The sequence below is a fragment of the Scomber japonicus genome, chromosome 21, assembly GCF_027409825.1.
Source record: "Scomber japonicus isolate fScoJap1 chromosome 21, fScoJap1.pri, whole genome shotgun sequence".
In the NCBI taxonomy this organism is placed as follows: domain Eukaryota; kingdom Metazoa; phylum Chordata; class Actinopteri; order Scombriformes; family Scombridae; genus Scomber; species Scomber japonicus.
In genome coordinates this window covers 15890973-15898997 of record NC_070598.1, presented here as the reverse complement: position 1 = coordinate 15898997, position 8025 = coordinate 15890973, and positions in this window count along the sequence as shown.

Below are 8025 nucleotides of genomic sequence, written 5' to 3'. Positions count from 1 at the left end.
ATGATATGGACAATTCAATTGCAGTATGATCAAGAGATGTCTGCTAACAATCTCAAAAATCGTGTATTTGTTGAATTAAAAAGTACATTATGGACTTTATGACTAGTAAGTAAATTATATTTTATAAATATTCTACATTTAATTAGTTAAACTCAAGATTCTCACATTAGATGTGTGATAACATTTGTGGGTCGGATTGCATTTGAAGCAAATGGTTTGAATAATTGAAGATTGAGTGTTAAATTGTGTTTTCCGTGAAAGAAAAGTGGGGGAGGTGATCCAGTTGATAGACACACACACACACACACACATTCACAAATACACACACACACACACACACACACACATACACACAAAGGCTGGATGTAGTCAGCTAATGGGTTATCCCCCAGCACTGGAGGGTCAAAGATCATGAGCTCAACCACTCAGGCGGTTTGACGCAGTTAAATGCATCATCTGTTCAATTTAAAGACAATAAAAGACAATCAGAATTTTATCAGAATATACAGCTTGATTTAAAGGTAGGAGATAAGAAAATCATCTATTTATTTGTTTAAAAAAAAAGAAGCCTGTCAGAGAAAAATGAAAATACCAACAAAATATCGACTTATGCTCCAAAAATACACATTTAAATATATGGTTTGCTGGCATTATTTTATTTAATTAACCTGTAGCAAAATGTTGTTGTGCATTGTGCTGTTACAATTGCCTGAGCACCATTATACACTGTGCTTTCTTTGAGTTGAAAGACAATAGGTACTCCCACTTCAGTGATAGCTCTGTACTTCATGCACCTACATCATTTCGAAGGCAGATGGGATGTAATGCCCATCATTTTCGCTGGCGATGTGCATTAAGGAAGAGAGAGATAGAAGCTCTGAAAACAATATGGGCTTTCTTTTTCTGCATAGACAACAGAGTTTTTTTTTTTTTTTTTTAAACCCTTTGTGGCTAAAACAGCTTCATTCCTTCATTTTAATATAGAACAGAGAGAGATTGAAAGAGAATGAGGGGCTCCAATCCATGAATCTGTGAATCTGTTATCAACATTCATATTACAATATAGCAGTATATATAGCACCTATGTGAAATATATTCTTTACACAAATTCATCCCTTAATGTGTTCACAAAAGTCACCTAATTTCAGTTATAATGAGTCTCTTTATTCTTATCATCTTTGTGTTTGTTCCATGAGTAATTTGGGGGGCCCTAAGTGTCACAATTTGCCCCCCCCCCCCCCCCACACCTCCCCTCCACACACACACACACAGCCCACCTTGTCCTAGACAGTCATTGTGCAGTTGTATTAAGTGGTAGGGGGCAGAAGAGAAGGGGATGGGGCACAGCGAGGGGGGCACATTCTCTTCTGAGGCTGACTTTGAGATTGTTATTATCATTTTCAAAGCATCAAAGCTTTCTCTCTCGCTTTCTCTCACTCTCTCTCCATCCAAGCTTAAAGAGATGAAAGTTTGCCTTTGTTCCATCCCCTGCTACATTACCTCTATGCATTAGGCCTCCTCTTTATCCGTGAAATTACCTTTTAGCTTTCTCATTCAGCGCAGGCAGTCTGCATGCGACGAGATGGCTCGCACTTTTTCACCACATCATATCCCCCCTGAACACACACCTCTCTCTCTCTCTCTCTCTCTCTCTCTCTCTCTCTCTCTCTCTCTCTCTCTCTCTCTCTCTCTGTCCTATAAAGATTGTTGCATTTACAGTTTGATTTTGTCTATATCTCTGTCTCTCTCTCTCTCTCTTTCTCTCTCTCCCTCTCTCTCTCTCTCTCTCTCTTCCTCTCTCTCTCTATCCACTTCATGTAAGGTCCATCTGTCCCTTCATTATATGGTTAGTGTTGTTCTTTGATCGTTCTATCTCCAAAGCAAACACAGGGGTCTGTGTTGTTCCCCCCATCACGCAGATGGCTCGGAGATGATGGCTGAGATGCTTCTGTTCTCGCTGCTGTTCAGAGAGCCACTTTCCCGGCCTCTTAAAGCACTCTTTGAAGCTGACAGGAAGCACTCTAAGAGAGAAAAGTTGCTTGATCGTCATGCAAAAACACTTTCCTCCTCGCTTTTTGGTTATGAGTGTTTTTTTTTCTCCCTTTGATTGGGCTGATCTTTGTCGGTCTGTCTGTCTGTCTGTCTGTCTGTTTATCTATCTATCCATCTATCTGTCTATCTATCTATCTATCCATCTATCCATCTATCCATCTATACATCTATCTATCTATCTATCTATCTATCTATCTATCTATCTATCTATCTATCTATCTATCTATCTATCTATCTATCTATCTATCTATCTATCTGTTAATGATTTTATTTGGTGATCGTACATTACAAGCCACAGTAAAATATCCTAAAAACTCCTAACCAAGAGCATTACAAGGGCCAACTTCTTAAAAACCAGTGCCAAGATTTACTGCAATAAATGTTCCCCTGTCCATGAGATATTCGTACATGAGTAGCCGGTGTGTTTGCTTTGCAAATCAATTCACGTGAGTAAAACCCCACACTCATAAACTCATCTCCAGAGAAGCACTTACTGGACATTGTTTGGCCGCGAGACAGAATTAATATACAAATGAGCAAAAGTGTATATTTGAAAGGATGGGAGAGACACACAGACGGAGACACACACATATATTCTACACAGCTGGAATGACTCTTCGCAGACTAATGTAATTAATAGCTTTTTATCCATGTAGAATTTGAAATGAAGATGTAAATTGTTCGTTTAACATAGCCATAGGACATGGAGGCTTCTGCTGTCAAAGTCAATTACAGACTCAGCATAGTCCCAGACTTTATGAAAACCTAATCAAGATGTGGTCTGTGTCTGTGCGAGTGTGTGTATATGGATGTGCATGAGTGTGTCTGGACACATGCATTTGTCTGTGTGTGTGTGTGTGTGTGTGTGCGTACAGTATGTGTGTGAGTGAGTGTGTGTGTATGAGTGTGTGTAGCTTCTGTCTTAGTGCAAGTAGAATATTTTACATTGATTCTGGGCAGTTACGCTGATATAAAAACTATCTACAAACTAAATCTTATCAGCAGAGATAGAAGTTAGTTCTGTTTTAGCTTCTGTGATGGAGGAGGGTTATAATCTCGAAAAATATTTGGACTTTTACTGCCACTGGAGCTGCACTCTAGTCAAACAGCTTTTTAATCTGTGTAATGTATGTTTAATGGACGTGGCAGAATGTGCAGTATTGTACATTCACAATATATATTACACTTTTTTATTGAGCTAAAGTATAGTGAAAATGTAAAGGTAGGAAATTTTGTACGTACAAAGTAAAAGTAAAATTATGCATGTCAGCAAATTTGCAGTTATATTGTATCCATAAGTGTTCTTCTATAGATTCTACACCTCAATATAGATTTCAAATTTTAGACCTTATTCATTTTTCTCACCTGGAACTCATTTTTCACCTGCTTTTCTACTTACCAGTAAATCATCTGTTTATCACTCAAAAAGTCCAAAACTGTAGTGAAAAATCTTGTCAAACTTTCTAATGCAACTTGTCATACCAATGGACAACTGACACAAATTCTGTTGACAGAACTCAAATACCCAAATGAGCTCAGTGGAGTAAGCCATGCAGGCGGAGGTTTGCTTGTGTGGAAAGTCATTTATAAACGCCAAGGGTAGCCATTCATGCTCAGTGATTTAGGACTTTCAAAACACATTTCTAGCTCATTTGAATAATAATGGTCATAAAAAACATTGCCTGAGGCGCAGCAAGCATACATCAAGCAACAACAAATGCCTTCTGAAGTTGTCGAAAGGCCTGCAAACACGAAAACAATTAGGACACACAACTTAATTTGCGAAGGGTATGTTTCTCTGTTACACCATGCTCATTTTAATGAGTTTGAAGGCAGTATTGTCCTGTAGTTTGTGTTGCTGATTGATTGACTGCTGCAGCCATACAGTGCAGGCTAAGACAGACCTCTATTAAACCTCAATATGTGTATGTGGGCGTACACGCTTATGCCTGTTTACACATGCACACACATTCTTCTTTCCCTGATTCCTTATGCCTGACTTAATCGCATCAGGTAGCTGATGATAAGACATTTCAAACACCCACACGCACAGAACCACACAAAGATGGATCAAACAAATCTATCCACTTCAAACAGATGACCCCATGATTGCCTTACATCAAAACTAGCATGCAATTAGGGCTGAGTAGTGTTCATCAGCCTTGCTTTGCTTTGTCCAGAGGCTTTTCATTGTCCAGCACACTTAGCAGCAAACATCAGTGTAGAGAATCAAAAGATGAGTGCAATTACATTTTGCCAGTGTTCTGTAAAAAAAAAAAAAAAAAAAAAGAAGAAGAAGACATAACATATATTTTTGCCATGTTTTTGTCTATTGGCTTGACCTTAAAGACATAAAATATGAGACAAAATATGAATGTGAGCTCCTTCAAAAATTGAACTTAAAGAAATAAACACAGTTGTTAAGTGTTAGAACCACTGTTCACCATTACTACTGTACATCCAAACATTCAATTACAGTGACACTACAGCATGTGTATTGAATATGAGTAACAAACTCAATCATTTCATTGAGTTTTGCCACTTATGCTTGTGCACAAAGTGATGCCTCAGACAGGTTCATGCCCCATGTGTTGTGATGTTGCGCTGTTTAGTCATTTAATCACTTGTCCTGAGATGTATGTTACACATGTGAGTGTCTGTATCTGTATTTGATATATAAATATAGCACAGGTATTTACAGACCCATCATTCAAACTGCAAAGATCACCAGAACAAGATGGACTGGGTTTATGAGAACAGTTTACAGTACCTGTGGATCGTGTATGTGTCTTGTGTATTAACCTTAACAGTGCTCCTTGTTTTTATTTTTTTGTGGCAAACCCCTTTCATCTGGTAAATGGGTTCAAAGCTGGTTACAAATATAATTTCAGTTTTACCTTGAGAAGAGCGAAGTGGTTTGTAGGGAAACATTAATCAAAATAAAAATGGAGATTGAGATATTTTTTCCATTAGAATGAGAACATTTTTTATAATATTAAAGAATTTTCTTTGAATAATATGATCTGTTTTTGTGTTTTTTTTCTTAAAAGGGACCATGTTTCCTCTTGGCAGCTTCTTATTTGTGAGTATAAACTGAAGTTAATGCATTACAATGCTGCATTTTTGTAGTTTAGTGATATGCAGTGAAAATATAATTGGATGAGCAGGTATTGTGACTGAACTTACTGAAATGCTCAAGTTAGGTGCTGTTGTCAATCAGACCAAACCGGCAATTCTAATCAACATTTCTGAATAGCGGTGAATGTTGAACATCCCTAACCATGTGAAATATGCTAACATTTTTCAAGGGGAATGCTTAATTCATTATTGCAACATGCCACAAAGTGTGTCTTTTCATTTGTGCTATGCAGAAGAAAAAGGAACATAAAATAATGAGGAAAAGCATGAGAAACAAGACAACATCTCATAATCATTACAGTGATTTAGTTTCCACAAGAAAACATGGCAACTTGTTTGCCAGGTGAACGCTGCACACTTCCACGGTTTGAGCTTGAGTTGCAAAATGATCATTTTCCTGTTCCATAACTTGTCATACACAGAGGCCTCAATGATTGGCTTTTATTGTGTGTGTAAAAATGACAATTCACACATTGTCTGTCTCCACTGGAGACCGTGTACACGCATCTAGACAGTACATGCATCCCCACATAAAACAACATACGCACATACACTCACTACACAAGGAGGATAATACCCATCGCAGCCTAGGTGGAAATGACACAAACAAACACGCACAGCTCACTGACTAAAAAAGCTCCCAGCAAACAATGCAAAGTGAAAAGAAATTAATATTTAAATAGATCATTTGCAAGACTGGTATAATTAGCAGCTCATATTCATGTATTCACTTCAGGGATATCACATTGAGACATGTCTACTTATTCAAATAAGATGCAACATGTCACAGGGTGCATATATGCAAATGCACATATGCCGCTAATTACACATTGCCTGTCACAAAGAGAGAGAGGCTTTCAGCAAAAATGTTCAAAGTTTTCTATGAACTGTTCAACCAGGCTGCTCAGGCTGCTCAGGTCTAATTAAAACATGCATGTCCCCAAGGCCTTATCAAAGCACTGTAGAATATGTACATCTCAAATAGAGGAGAATTAGCTAAATAAAGGACCTCCCTGGTGCTTTTGTCCTGCTCAGATTCCAGGCTCTGCACTAACAAACTTTATTTCTGATTGATACTGATATTCCACCACAGGGATTTGAGAATATTTTGACCTGAGGCTGGGGACTTTCATTTTGACATCTCCTCCCCTGGCAAAATCTCAGATTTGATAGTCTACTTGACACCAGCTGTATTGAAGGCTGTTGTGATGGAGACTGTTATTTTAATGAGGTGGAAATGAGAAGTAAACCTTCTCGGAAGTATTCTCTAATTAACCAAATGATTTGGCCTATAGGACTGGCTACTGACAAATTATACATTGTGTGCCACACAAGACTGATAACAGTATTTATCTTAGGGCATCAAAGAAAATCTGAAATTAGGTTCTTTACAAGAGTAGCTCAAACTTTTTACTTACTCTTACTAAGAATGTCATTTTTTGCATTTTTGGATTTGATCTAATAGACAATGGGGAATCGTTTGTTCCTGAATTAATTTTACATGATCAGAAATTCTTTTGGTATCAGAATATTTCCAAATATACCTCACTTGAAACTGGACATATTTATAGAACATATACATTTTCCATCTTGCAGCAAGATCTGCAAGGTGCAAAAAGGTTTCATAATTGCCATAACAGCTACTTAAGTGGCATTTTACGCTATGTGAATAATAACATATTTAACAACTGAAACAACAGTGTAACCATCAGCGGGGTCTCTTCTTTTTGTCCTTTCTATTTGATCAACTCATCTCACTTATTTACATGTTTGGTGAGTGTGGAATTGCTGCTAGTTTGTATTTTCAAATGAGCTTTTCGGACCTAACTTGAAAAAGCAAAGTAATTTGTGTCCATTGTCTAAAAGCTGACAGGTGTAACAAACACCTCAGTCAAAAATTATTGTGGAAAAAGGACATTTGTGTCTCACTCTCATGCTTTCAAAAATATATCCATTTATGTTAACGTGCATTTGCATTTGCACACACACGCACACAAAAAAAGGCCACTCTGGAGATCTCACAGTGCAGAACTGTCCAGAAGCCTGTCTGTGTGAGGAAAATGTATGCAGCTCAAATCAAAGTGATGTTGCACACAGTAATCTTTCTCCATTAAGGATGTCACTTTTTGCAATCTTTTTGCAATTGGGGCCTAATATCCTTTACCACTCCACTGCTGGGTCGGTGAGCTTCTGCGAGCATGCATACACACATGCACTCACTGTTTCATCACACACATCCACGCTGTGTAGGTATCCTGCTGAAGGAGTCAGTCATGTGTGTCTTTCAGATAGGAGTTGAGAAAGCCCTTGATTAGGACAGGAAGTCATGTGTGTAAAATTCACACTTTTCTTTAACCACTGCTGTCTCTCTATACATAGTGTAGGCAGTGCGTGTATCTGTATGTAGCGCACACGTCTATAGAGATCATAATTAACTGACGTAAAGGTAAATAGTAATATAAAATTAATTACACGCTTACAGTGAATTCCTTTGTACCTTTTAAAGTGAGCTCAGTTCTAATTTCGTGGTAAAATAATTAGATCCGGAGCTGTTTTCGAAATGAAACGCCCTGCCTCCGCTATGAAAGGCAAATTATTTACACTTGGTTTGTTTCTGATGATAAATTTGAAAATGGGAGACCCAACAGTTGTGTGAACTGGAGATAAAAGTGGCTATTGTCTAATTCTACTGATCTTCCTCAGGTGCATTTACATCTTTTTTTTCTTCACTTGATTAAACTTCATTTACTCAGAAAATCCCTGATTCACCCTGGCAGTTCTACAGCATCCTAATGTTTACTAGTAGCTGAAGAAAGAACTTCACCACAAGATAAT